This window comes from Dermacentor silvarum, chromosome 1 (assembly GCF_013339745.2).
Source record: "Dermacentor silvarum isolate Dsil-2018 chromosome 1, BIME_Dsil_1.4, whole genome shotgun sequence".
Classification (NCBI taxonomy): Eukaryota; Metazoa; Arthropoda; class Arachnida; order Ixodida; family Ixodidae; genus Dermacentor; species Dermacentor silvarum.
In genome coordinates, this window is record NC_051154.1 from 82270197 (window position 1) to 82283600 (window position 13404).

Genomic DNA, 13404 nt, shown 5'->3' on the forward strand with positions numbered 1-13404 from the left:
CCCATATCTGCATTGTCGTATCTGTCCCGCATGCCAACGCTATATGCCCAATTACCCCTGTAACTTACAAATATTTGGCATCATTTACGTGCTTATCGGTCTTAATAAGAAAAGCACGATGACCAGCTCAATGTTTGCCCCTGTAATTCAATCCAATTCACTTTTACTACCATTAATTAGAATTACAAAGAATGTGCAATACCTTGTTTGAAAACGGAAGGGTGGGGGCGTCACGTGCCGGCAGAACCGACGAGAACAGAGGCGCAAGGCCACTGCACTTGGCTTCCTCGCGTGATTGGTCAGAATGGGCTTTTGTCGACGAAAGCGAGATTCTGTTCGATCGCATGAGTGAAAGCGAATGGTTCGCTTTCCGAACATTTATAAGATTGTACCCCTCCTAGAATGAACGACTACTTACGAGTCGTACATTTTCTCGATCCAGCTACAATTAACTATTCAATGCATTGGCTAACGAGCCGCAGCCAAGCCAAATCACACTAACCACACCGTATTGATGTCGTCTTGCTTGTCACCAAATATGCGCGTGGTGTTCGAAGCGTGTGGAATAATGCCTTAACGCAAGCGCAAATTTACTGAATAGTTCGGAAAGGAGTAGCTAAACAACACTTGGAATAAATGCTGAATCCCGTTTCTGTTACCCCTGTCCCGCTTTGGCATCCGAGGAATCTTGGAAGTAGCTTAAAGCCCGAAGGCCGTTAGTGTACCTGTACATCACAATACCGAATAGCTGCACAGTGCGTTGGAAAACTGCATTTTAAGCAATGCAATTCGTATACGCAAGTCTTCGGGCATTATCAGATGTTAACAAGGTGATTCGAGAAGACAAAAATAAAGACCAAGGCTACAAAGACAGTTAAATGTGTGCGCAGACTAAATAAATCAATTAAAGATAGTTGTAATCAAACCATCAATTTATATCACATCAACGCTAACTGCTCCTTGAAACATTATATTTAGCCTTGAGCTATTGAAAGATTATTCTTTAAAGAAACGCGCAGTAACACTTCGTTTCGACACGAACGTCAGGTATGCGAATTGTCGCGCGCTCCCGCCCATGGAAAGTGAGCAACGTGCGCACGGTTCCTATTGCGGCTGGAGCAGTACTGCCATCTGTCCGCAGCAAACGGAATCACGCAACTGCACCGCCCCCTCTGTGCGCCAAAACTTGTTGCATAGTCGCGGACAGTCGGAGTCGGAGCAGGAAACGCGATAGGTAAAGGAAACAAACACTCCTTGCTTGTAACCTGCGCGGCTGTGTGTGTATATATATATATATATATATATATATATATATATATATATATATATATATATATATATATATATATTAGTGGTGGGGGAGAGTTCTGTGGGTGTTGTGTCTGCGAATGATGTATCTTGCCTTACGGTGTCGGGTTTAATGGGTACGTCGCATGGGATGAAAGAATTTGCTAGCAAAACGTTTGTCAGGCAATTCCGTTACACGTTCCATCCCCATAATGGACACGCTGGCCAATTTGCCATTGACCGTCTCTCGTCGAATAGCAATGCGCGTCACTAAACTGTAATAAATTCAGACAACAAACAATGGCGCTGCTTATGTGTGCAGTAAACGTGGCGTCACCGCAGGCTGCGAATCTCTGAGACACGCTGTCATTGGGGCACCCATTCTCACCAATATTTTCACTGTGACGACGCACATATATTTGTAACAGTAAACTTGATTCAGCTTTTACGGCAGGGAACTTAGTACGAGGTGATATTACAGTTATTGATTGCTTTTCTTCATTATGTGCAGTATTACTCCGCCTTTTATTATCGCATATAAACGGCAGACGTGTCAATATTTTTCCGCCACATATACTCGGTTTATCGCTGATTTGAAGAAAAACAACTGGCTAACTCTACGACGACGTGTCGACAAGCGCTGCGTGCTGATTGCAGAATCATTAGATACCGGCAGGCGCTACTTCCCTTTTCTGGGTGATCATGTGGTCATCAGCGTAAAAACACGTGACCGACAACTGAAGTTAAGGCCAGCCTTATGGGTGAACCATGTTCGAGAATGCGGCGTGACGCCATAAGCGGAGATTGGTGAGTAGCGATTGTCTGGACGCGCCGCGTGGGGCAGAGGGCTGGAACTGCGAACAGGCGACGCGCAGCGCCGGCGGAAGGGGCCAGAACCGCGAAGGCGAGCAGCGCTTCCTGCCCGCTCCTTGAACTTCGAGGAGCGGCTTTCGTTACGGCTCGCGAAGAGCGGGAGAATTTATAGCACGCTGCAGCAGGCGCGCGCTCTCCTAATCGGCGGCCCGGCAAAGAAAGCGGGCGTCGCGGCCGCATACGGACCACGGAGCCGCGCGTGCCACGCGCAGGGTTCGCGCGTGATTTACTCGCCGAGTTATGAGAGCGCAGGAATAATGAATTACGACGGCCGCCGGACAGGTGGCGGTGCCAAAGTTCGCGGCCCCTTCGATTCGTCGGCTCATCGGTGGCGGCCAATGAACGGCTCGGAAACACCCCTTGGCCGGCCATGCATCATCGGCGTTTATCGGCGCTGCCGCCGCAGCGCGCACGCCGGCCGCGAGCACACCGCCGCCACGGGGCCAGGCGGTACCCTGCAGTGTACAGACGCACGCACGCGCGGAGGAGGGACGCCCCTTGTTCCCCGAGCGCCGCCGCTGCACTTTGGCAGCGCGGAACAACCTACTTGAGAAACTGTCAGCGTTCAATCGCCCTGAGGAATGAGTCTCGATAAAAAGCTTCGATAGTGGCAGACGACACGACGCGCCCGCCTTCCCCCGTCCCCGGGCTTGACACAAATAAAGTTTTCGTCTCTCGCGGGGGGACCCGCCGCCCGGTGCGTTTTTATCGCACCGGAGGTCCCGCAGTGTCCCGGCGCAAGTAATCTCTGCTCTTGACGCCAATGATTAATTTCCGCTGATAGCGCTGCTCCTCGAGAGGCGTTTTAGCGCTCTGGCCGGCGCAGAGCATGTGTGAGCGCGACAAGTCTCGTTTCTGTAGCCGCAAGGCACAGGTGGAAGTCGTGCGTGAAGGAAAAAAAAAAAAAAAAAAATGGAAGGAAAACTCTTGCACTTAACGACTGACTATTTTGGCAAATGAGACCCAGTATGCTCCTTTTTTTTATGCATGCACAGGTGAACTGCCTGAAGGAAAGGAAACGCCACCTCTCTCAGCGTCGCATATTCCTGCTTAGTGGGCACTGAAATTAGGTACGCGGCATAGCGCAACGGACCCTATAGAAGCCATCTGAGGCATGGCGGTAAATGATGCTGTGTGACTGCGCTTTCTCTTTCGTCTTAAATAACACTACACACGTTCAAAAAAAGGAAACGATACTTAGTATGTGGGTTGATTGATAGGTAAACGGCGTTGTAGGTAAACTTATGAGGCCGGCACATTCTATGCTCGAGCAGCTGTTTCTGAAGGACAACAAACCATTTGTCACAAAAGTTCCAGGACTGAGTTTTTATTTTTCATTTCCTTTTCTAGGATATCAAAATTCAATAAATTGATGTTATCGAGTTACTTCATATGTGTTCAGAGTACACATAGCCTTGGAACGGTTTCCATGTAAACTCACTTGGCGGCAGAGCTGTGTTTAACAACCCACTGTTCGGTTTGTTCGCGCTTTAGTGTTGGGGGTTGCACGAATGATGCGATGAAGGCAGATTCCAAGCAGAGAGTTAACAATTTTTTGGGTTAGACATGGAACATATTTCAGCTAGTACATAGCATTATCGCCCTGCATTATCGAGAAAGCATTATCGAGAAACCGTTTATGAATGACACCAAAGGTTTCGGGAGAGCACATATTCTATGCAGGACGAGTCGCGGAGTCGGCTGCCCATAAAATTCACGTACCCGCTACACATGTGAGGCAGTTGAAGATCGCTGTGTTATTGTGCGCATGATGTCAGAAGATCTGAAACAGAACAGGACTTTGTGTCACGACTCACCAGATCCTACGCAAGGATTTAGGGAAACGGAAACTATGATGCAAAAATCGTCCCTCGCTCACTGACAGCCCAGCAGTATCAAACCAGACGCGTAATTGCTGCTGAAGTTTTGGGAAGTGCTAGAGGTGATTCCGAATTCTGGAGATGAAAGCTGGTGCTATCATTGCGACCCTCAAACGAAGCGACAAAGCACTGAACGGGGAGATCATGGTTCACGTCTCTCTGTAAAAAAAATGAAGCGACGAACAACGAAAACAAAGACGACGTTGGCCGTATTTTTTTACGCTAGAGGCTTCATGCACAATGAATACCTGTCTGAAAGACAAACAAACCCAAAATTCTACATTAATGTGTTAAGACTTTTTGCTCCAATGAATTCGGTGGCGCTTTCTGGATTTGTCTTCATCTGGACAGCGGTTCTTGTTACACAAAGCAAGGCCCTACACTGCTTTATCAGTTCAGGGATGTATGCCCAAACACCATATTCCTGCTCTATACCACATCTCCCCATATCCACCAAACCTGTCGCCGTGTGAAACTGTGCCTGGAAGGGAAGCGTCACGAAGATATAGCCGCAATTCAAACTGATGTGACGGATGTGTTCAGGCGCATCCTGGATGAAGCTTTCTCTTGCTTCCATGACTTCCATGACCGCTAGAAACAGTAGCAGTGGGGCTTAGATAGCCGAAGGGACTACTTTGACAAGATCTACAGTGATTAGTTTGAAAGTTTAACAAGCAAATTTTCACGATCTATGTTGTTGAAATTTTCTAACAAAAGTTTTTCTTCTCTAGCCTGCACATGTGTGTGAACGGTCCCCTCGGCAAACGCAAGTCGCCGCACGTGAGCTTCTTGGCGCATATACAAAATTGATTGGAGACCACTCTGTACCCCTTATCATGTGTTGTTCTAATGGAAGGGAGATCATATTCGCCAAATTTAACGGCAAATGATGCGCAGTCACCAATTTGTGCTTTATCAGTCTAATTGGACGTAATTTACCCACGCAATCATCAGAGTGGGACGCAGCATGAATATAAAAGCACTAAAGATGGTACATTTAGTACAAACCACTTCAGCTTTAGTGATTTCCTGCGCACACAAAGGATATTCAGACGACCAAGACTATATTGATTAAAATGTTGTTACTTTATTTTACTTGAATATGTGGTAGGAAGTGATTGTATCCTTCAATATACTTGCAATTTCAGAGTTTGTAAAATCAGTTTGTAGATCTGCAGATACAAAACACGATAGTAACTGTTCGCTGGCTTTCGACCTTCCGATGGTCATGGTACCAGAGTGTCCCAGGTCAGCAATGTATACTGTCCCACCTTGGTTTTCTCTGCGTGTGCATACGTGCTATAACACTTTTACGAAGAGTGCATCACCAAGTAGCCCACCAGCAAACACTTTTGGTTACGGGAGCCCGCCAGATAGACAAGCATTACACTACCATGCCATTTCTTGTTGTTGTATTCGGCAATGTGTGCAGCCAGTGAAAAATGCTCAGAGCTCGTATACTCACGGTCATGTAAATAAGGCCGGTAGCGAGGTTGGCAGTGTCTAAAGACCATCTCTTTAACGGATGTATTTAGGGCGGCAAAATATATTGGAGCAAGCTCTCTTACTGCCGCTGCAGGAACGACTGCAACGACTGCAACGACTCAGGAACGACTGAACGACTGACACACGGATACTATAGGTACAGCTGTTGTGCGCGTACCAAGGGAAGTCGTTTCTTCAGCGGCCGCCGAGAGGCGCCTCATATACAGGTTTCCGCAAAAACGTCATCTTTATTGAGAAGAAATATTTTTCAGTAGCTCCAATCGTTAGCGTGGGCAAACCAACGGAAAAGATGCTATGAGAACTACGAGATTATTTGCTCTTGAAAGCGAACGATCTGCAATGGTGACTTATTTTAGCTATTTGAACCCCACGCTTCGTCTGATAAATATGTTTACGTAAACACTTCACATCGCGTCTATGTGATTTACAATGTGTTGACACCTTATTAATGTGTGGTGAGCATGCTCATTCACTGGCATTCAGCCTCTAACAATTGTTACAGGTTTATTATGAATCACGCGAGGAATCTAGTTACATACACAAATAAATATGCTTTTTTACTATCGTCGCATATCATTTTATGCAACGCTAGACTCGAGTCCTCCACGAACCACGCTCGAAGTGGCGCGTTTCATTGTATAATCGTGCTTTCGTCGAGCTGCATGACATGCTCCTGCTTTTCTGTCACTTCTATGATACTCTCATTGTGAAATGGTCAATTCGTAAAGCATTTCGTTCGTAAGTGTTGTTTGCCGTTGGCTGGCTGGCTTCGCTAATAGTATGTCCGATATCATGATTGGTTGGCACCTGCTTGGTATAGCAACAATTTTAACGTACGAACGGTATCGTGAATATACGGGCCCTGGCTCGCAACAGAAAAATCTTGAGCGTGCCAGCTCAAGTAACGCCCAGATCACGCTATGTCCTATAACAGCGGCTTTGTTCTGATGTGGGTCATATGCGTATACACACGCCGATTTTCAACAGACGGCTGGCCCGGAGAGAGATGCATCGTTGGGCAGCGTTCATGATGTGCACAAATGGCAACGAATCAAAGTGGTAATATGAGTGGGTGGCCTTGTGTACGTGGACTTTGCGTGATGATGAAGCGAGCATACTTCTATAGATAGTCAAAAACATCTGAAGAAAATACGTTCCTGTGCAACTTACACTTTCAACTGTCATTGGATCAAAAGTTCGTCAGCAGACAATGACACGGTGCAAAATTGTGCACCGCGGGTTCGGATCGTTGCATTTCATACGATACTGCAGGGCTGGTATTTTGTAGCGATCCCTTATGACTTATTCCATACTAGTCTTATCATCCACCGCTCATGGCCGGCTGATCGCGTTGATTGTGCGGACCGTCACTATGACCACTGAGCAAGCGTGATAAGGGCGAAAAGGCATTAGCATCGGAAAGGCATCGCTACAAAATACCGGCCCATGTTGCTTATTTTATGTGCATGCTACTAACGGAGTCGTTCTCATTTCTTTTGAACATCCATTTTAACTTTCGTCGCCAGCTACCGAAAAGAGCAGTTATCAGGTGATGTGCACTGGCGTCGGGTGATGTGCAAATCGCCACGTCCTTCCGTTACTAAACCTTCGCTCAACTATTTGAGTCGATTTGAGTAAGCGCTGAGTTCTCAGCGCACATGTTCGCTGCTCGCATATTTGCGGAGTGCAATACGTTAGCTCTTTCGTGCGGTCTAAGCGGATGTACAGTAATACACTAGCAATGAGCTGGCACGGCAGGCGTTTCATCAAAGAGACGGAGCCATCAATTGTAGCGTCAGGCGACACACTTGCAGCTACGCTTCTACAAGCGTGCTGTAGAGGAGGGGAAAGCCTTACAAATTTATCATTAGGAAGACACCCAACCCCTCGCTTCAATCGTGACAATGTACAGGTACTACCAAAAGATTTCAGAATTAACAATATTACAGGTAATTGAGATCTACATTGTGGTAGCATTCTGTAATGCCCGCACATTGTGTGTGTGCGTGTGCGTTCACTTAAAGCACAACAATGAAGGTGTTTGAAAATGACACGCCTTTATACAAGTTCCTTCCTTTAAACGCAACGATTTTTTGCAGACATTTTTGTACATTTTTGGTTCCTAGGCATGTAGCTCCTCTGGTTTCATAGAGGCTGGCTTGGCTGCCGGCTTGACTGCCTGATTTCAACGAACATGATTTGCCAGCACTAGCGGCTGAACTACGAATCCGGACGAGCTGGTACCCGGCAATATCGCCAGTCGGCTGACACTCTCGCGGGCGATTAGCGAGACAAGTGTAGAAACAAACAAGGTGTCAACAAGTCTTCGGCAGCGGCGTGAGCAAACGCCCTGTTTTCGTTTTATCGGCGAGGACAGGCCCGTGGAGTGGAGCGCGTTCAAATATTTGTGCCTCGTTGCGAGCGGAGCCGCTGGGTGCATGCAGCGCCAGCAAGCGCATGCTAGTCGGGAGCCATGTATTTCTTTCTCTTCTTGCACCGGAAAGGGGGGGAAGGGGGAAGATTTTCTGCCTGCCTGTCGAGTGTTTTCCGACGGCCGCCTTCTTGGCTGTCTATAAACGTTGTCGAGTGTTCATGTATTTGCATAGTCCAACAGCTCCGCAGCCACCAGATCAATAGGTTGCGCTAATGACCCAGAGCAGCATTCATTCATCAAGAAAGACTGACGACGACAGTGCCACCATTCTGCCGACTGCACCATGGGGGCGTGGCAATCTCCACCGCAGCGGCTCCCCCTGTCGTTAATCAAGGCAGGCAGAGATTACAAACGGCCGCGAGTTGGTAAGGATGGTTGAGGGGGACAGGACGCGCCTGGGATTCCTCGCCGAAGCGGCGGCCACCGCGGTCGGGGCGGGCCTGTAGCCACCCCCACCGCGCAGTACCGCAGCGCAGGCTCTGTATCGGGCGCCTGCATCTACGCCGCGTGACGACATGGCCGTCCGTGCGCAGATGGAACCAGTGTTTGACGGCGCCAAGTTGCCTGCGCACATGTCGCCTGTACATAGGCTTGTCTTGAACGCGAATGTCAAAAAGACCACACTGGAGTCTCCGTGTCGGAAAGGTGACCTTGCTTGAACGGTCGCCTCTCACACGAATGTCGTGGACGCACTGATTACCTCAGCAAGCGTAGCCGCTGAAGGTGAAGCTGGAACTAAATTTACGAGCGTGTTCACCCATAGGCTACATCGTGGGAAATGTATACTGGCCGAAGTGTGGCAGAATTCCACAGTCCAGGGCCGCAATGTTGTAGTGATGCATTTTCCGATGCTGTTCCTCTGCGCGCTTTTCTCGCTTCTCAGTGGGGTCTACAGGACCCCGTTATCAGTGGGGTCTGCAGGTCGTGAACGGTGGATTATAAGAGTGGCATACAATCGAGCGGAAGGCATCGCTGCAAAATCGCGGCCCAGCGCTCACAGCAGTAAACGTTGCTCTTGAATACAGAACGCCTGCAGTGTTCCTGAACGAAAACACTGAGAAGAGCGTAGTTTTCTGGATTTTGTTATACCAACGCATGCAGCTGGGGAGGAAATGTGGAAATGCCACTGTTAATAGGTTACGACATAATTTATTATTATTACTATCTTAACTTACCTGAAAACATTTGAATTGCTAAGTGGACGTTATAGGCTACAAGTACTAGACATAATAAAGGATCAAGATTCAAAAATCGCACTTGTAGTAACATACCTAAAGTTAAACGTACAAGGAAATACATAAGGCGAGGGCTCCATAATTAGAGAGAGAGGGATATAAGAGAGGCAGGGATGTTAACCAGTCAAGAGTCCGGTTGGCTACCCTACGCTGGCGGAAGGGAGAAGGGGAAGAGAAAGAAGGGAGAGAGAGAGAGAGAGAGAGGGGTGGGGGGTATGGCGACGTGCACGGACCGTACTACAGAGTCAAAGCCGCTCGTACACACCAGACGCTCTCATAAAGCACAAAAGTGCCTTCACTGCTTTCTGAGCCGATGATCGGTGGGGACGGTGTTCTAGTATAATCTGTTCACTTAGAGGACGATCATCTAATTTCCTAAATGTGTTGATCATAGATTGTCTTTCTGCTTCAAATTGAAGACAGCGGCACAATAAGTGGTCAATGTTCTCCTCGCATCCGCCGACATCACATGCAGGACTGTCAGCTATTCCAATTAGTGCTGAATAAGCTTTCGTAAAGACAACTGCCAACCACAACCTACACAGAAGAGACGCCTCGCGCCGGTGCAGTCCGGCCGGGGGTCCGAGTTGCAGCGAAGGGTTTACTCTGTGCAGTCTGGTGCGCCTTGTATGTGCAGTATTCCACTCAGCTAACGAAAGTGTGCGTGCTAGAATGCGAAGCTCTCTCGCAGCGTCGGTCCTTGAGAGAGGAATGGGGACGCGGAGGTCTTCTTGGTTTGACGTCCGAGCTGCCTTATCTGCGTCATCATTTCCAATGATGCCGCAATGGCCGGGTATCCATTGAAATGAGATATCATGGCCTTTCCCCCTCAAGTGATGATGGATAAGTTCCACGATTTCGGACGTCAGGTGATCGTGAGTTCCATGTCGGAGAAACGATTGTACACATTGTAAGGCCGGCCTTGAATCGCATAAGACTGCCCATTTTCCAGGACACTCTGTATTTATCACATGAAGCGCACCGCGGAGAGCCGCGAGCTCTGCACCAGTAGACGTAGTGATATAGTAAGTCTTGAATTCCCATTGTTGGTATAACTACAGCGCCACCGGAACTGGCTGGTGTAGTTGAGCCGTCAGTATACACGTGTGTGCAGTCACTGTATTTCTCATACAAGATGAGTAAACAAAGTTGCTTCAGTGCACATGGCGGTAAGTCCGACTTTTTCTGAGTCCTGGGATTCGAAGGAATTCGGAGGAATCGAAAGTCTTGCCGCAGGTGCGTACCCTGACGTAAGAGAGGCACGGTGCGCGAAGACAGTTGCACTGAATGTCGTGCGGGGCCTTTCTACAGGGATGCTTGCGAGGTGGCGGGTAGGTGTCTGGGCGAAGTGTCGTATGTGCACACGCAGTGTTTCAATGCCAATGTGCGTTCTAATAGTGTAATCTTGAGCGACTGCAATAACTTCTGTCGTTGACGCGCTGCGCGATGGACCAAGGCATATCGTGAGGGCTTGGGCTTGGATGCTTTGGATTATAGTCAGGTTAGTTTTGCAGCTGTTGGAGATTACCGGTAGGCTGTACCACAGAAATCCAATAAAGAGAACCCTGTACAGTTGCAGCATAGAGTGTACAGACACTCCCCAGGTTTTTCCTGCTAGGAACCTAAACATATGACATATGGCAAATTCCCATCAGACGTTTTCTCACATAATTCACATGAGGGGTCCAGGAGAGATTTCTGTCAATAACCACCCCCACAAATCTGTGACTTCTGTTGTACGAGATCAGCTGTCCGTATACAGATATCACACATGGAGACATTGGTTTCCTGGTAAATGCCACTACTGCGCACTTTTCACATTATATTTGAAGTCCTTGTTCTCGAAGGTCGGATGATGTTGAAGTGCCTGCCTTCTGAAGCCGCGCGTGAAGATGAGATTGTGTCACACCCGACGTCCAAATACAAATGTCGTCGGCATAGATGGAGAGCCTAACGGTACATGGAAGAATGTCTACGAGTCCAATGAGCGTTCGATTGAATAACGTTGCGCTCAGTACTGCACCCTGAGGTACCCCACAGTTTTTGTAATGCTGGGAGGGTGGGCCATCCTCAGTAATTATGAAAAAAGGATCTCTTTTGTAGGTAGCTGCAAATCCAGAAATAGATCTTGCCGCCAAGTCCTACCGTCTGTAATGTGCTGAAGATCGCTTCGTGTGTCACGTTATCATACGCTCCTTTAACATCCAGAAACAGGGCGGCAGATAATCGGTTGCAGGACTTCTGGTGCTCGACGTACGTCACCAAGTCGATAAGGTTATCTATGGAAGAACGACCACGCCTGAAACCGGCCATTGTGTCTGCATATACCTGGTAATGTTCGAGGTACCATTCTAATCACGCTAGAACCATCCTCTCCACTAGTTTTCCGATGCAGCTGGCAAGCGCAGTCGGTCGGTATGATGCAATGTCTTCAGGCCATGCAGTCAGGCTTGAGCAGTGAAATTAGGCGACTGGTCTTCCATTCCTGGGGAACCGTACCTGTCTGCCAGGAGCTGTTGAACATGAGCTGGAGCACTTTCCGAGCCTCTTCGCCAAGATTGCATAGGGCACAGTAGGTTATACAGTCGGGTCCTGGTGATGATGACCGTTTGCACAAGGCAGATCGTGCTTCATAGGATCATTTCTATAGTGCGATCGCCGAGACGCATCCGCGTACTCGGAACACACTTGACCACGATGATGAGTTGAGGGTCTCCGCCTGAGCGCGAAGCCGGTTGCGGAGTTTGGATTCGAGCCATTGATGACCGTTCCTCCGGCCTTAATTGGCCGGTAGGAGGGTGAAGACCCAGTCTGAGTAAAAAAAGTGCAGCTTCAAGTTCGTCCATAGTGAAAGGACTGATCATGCGGGGGTCGCGGGAAATCAGTGAGTGGTCGAGCGTCGATGTTCCGGCAGATCTTCTTTCGCCAGCAATCCTCCAGCAGAAATCGTCAGCGACGTCGATCCCTCTGCATTGTTGGTGAAGGGCCAAAGACTTGAAAGGGTGGCGCTGCTGAGGGGTTCCACGGAGACCTACGAACAGTTCTCCATATGTGAGACAGAGGTTTTCTTGGATCCAAGAACTCGCAGAACGACATCCATCTTTGCGATGCGAGTTTGTCCATGCTACACTGAATTTTCTTTTGAGTTCTTCTGGCCAACCTCAAGTCATGTACAGACTTTGTAGGTCTGTATCTTCGCTCCGCATGGCGATGAATTGCACGAAGTTTCTCCAGCTGAATGTCGTATTCGGTGCGTGTACACGTTCTCGAAAGCGAACGCGTGGAAGTCTCAAGGGCCCCCTTTATCGTGTCCTCTAGGCTAAAGGATTATCCATCACGAAAGCCGTCTTCCACAATTGAGTCGATACATTGGTTGACGCCCGGTAACTTGGAGTCCGTCGGCTTCAATCCTAAGATAAATCGGGAGGTGGTCACTTCTCCACGTTTCAATATTCGAAAACCACCTAACCTTTCTGGTGAAGGAACGGGAAACAAAGGTGAGGTCCAGGCAGCTACTGTAGACAGGCAGTTCCACGCAGAAAGGTGAGGCTTACATCGTTTAGCAAACACAGTTCTTGTTCGGAGGCAAATGATACTAATATTCTGCCCCTCGAGCTTATCTTAGAGCTTCCCCAGAGATAGTAGTGGGAATTGAAATCTCCAGTCATCACCCAAGGCTACGGCGTCACTGTCATGATTCGCCGTAACCGCTCGCAGTCCAGCCGACTTGAGGGCGATATGTAGGCTCCAACTACTGTGAAAGTTAGCTTGCCTTTCTTCACTGTCAGACACATGTACTGGTTTTCATGGTCAGGCGGCACTGCATGATGGACGTACGTAAGATCACGTCGCATGAAAAACAATAATTTTGCTGCATTCTCTGTGTGTGGCGGACATGAAGCACTCATACCCAGTCAGTCTGATGTGAGCTGATAGGGGCTCGCAGATGATGATAATGGGGAACTGATTCATGAACACAAATTGTCGAAAGTCCGACATGCGTGACTTAAGTCCTCTGGCGTTCCACTGAAGTATCGACGCGTTCCGGACCTCGTCACGGAACGACGGCTTCTGGCGAGCCATGATTTCGACCAAGGGCTGCAAGCACTGGACTCAAAGTGTCCAGCACCTGTAGCGCGCTTTGCGCAGACGAAGATTTCATTTAGTTTAACGCGAATGGCATTCATCA

The 13404-nt window shown here is 48.4% G+C and overlaps 1 pseudogene; it reads left to right on the forward strand.

The window, feature by feature from the left end:
* Window positions 1-11834: 11834 nt before the first annotated feature.
* LOC119437952 (small nucleolar RNA U3) lies at window positions 11835-12035 on the forward strand (annotated as a pseudogene).
* Window positions 12036-13404: the final 1369 nt, after the last annotated feature.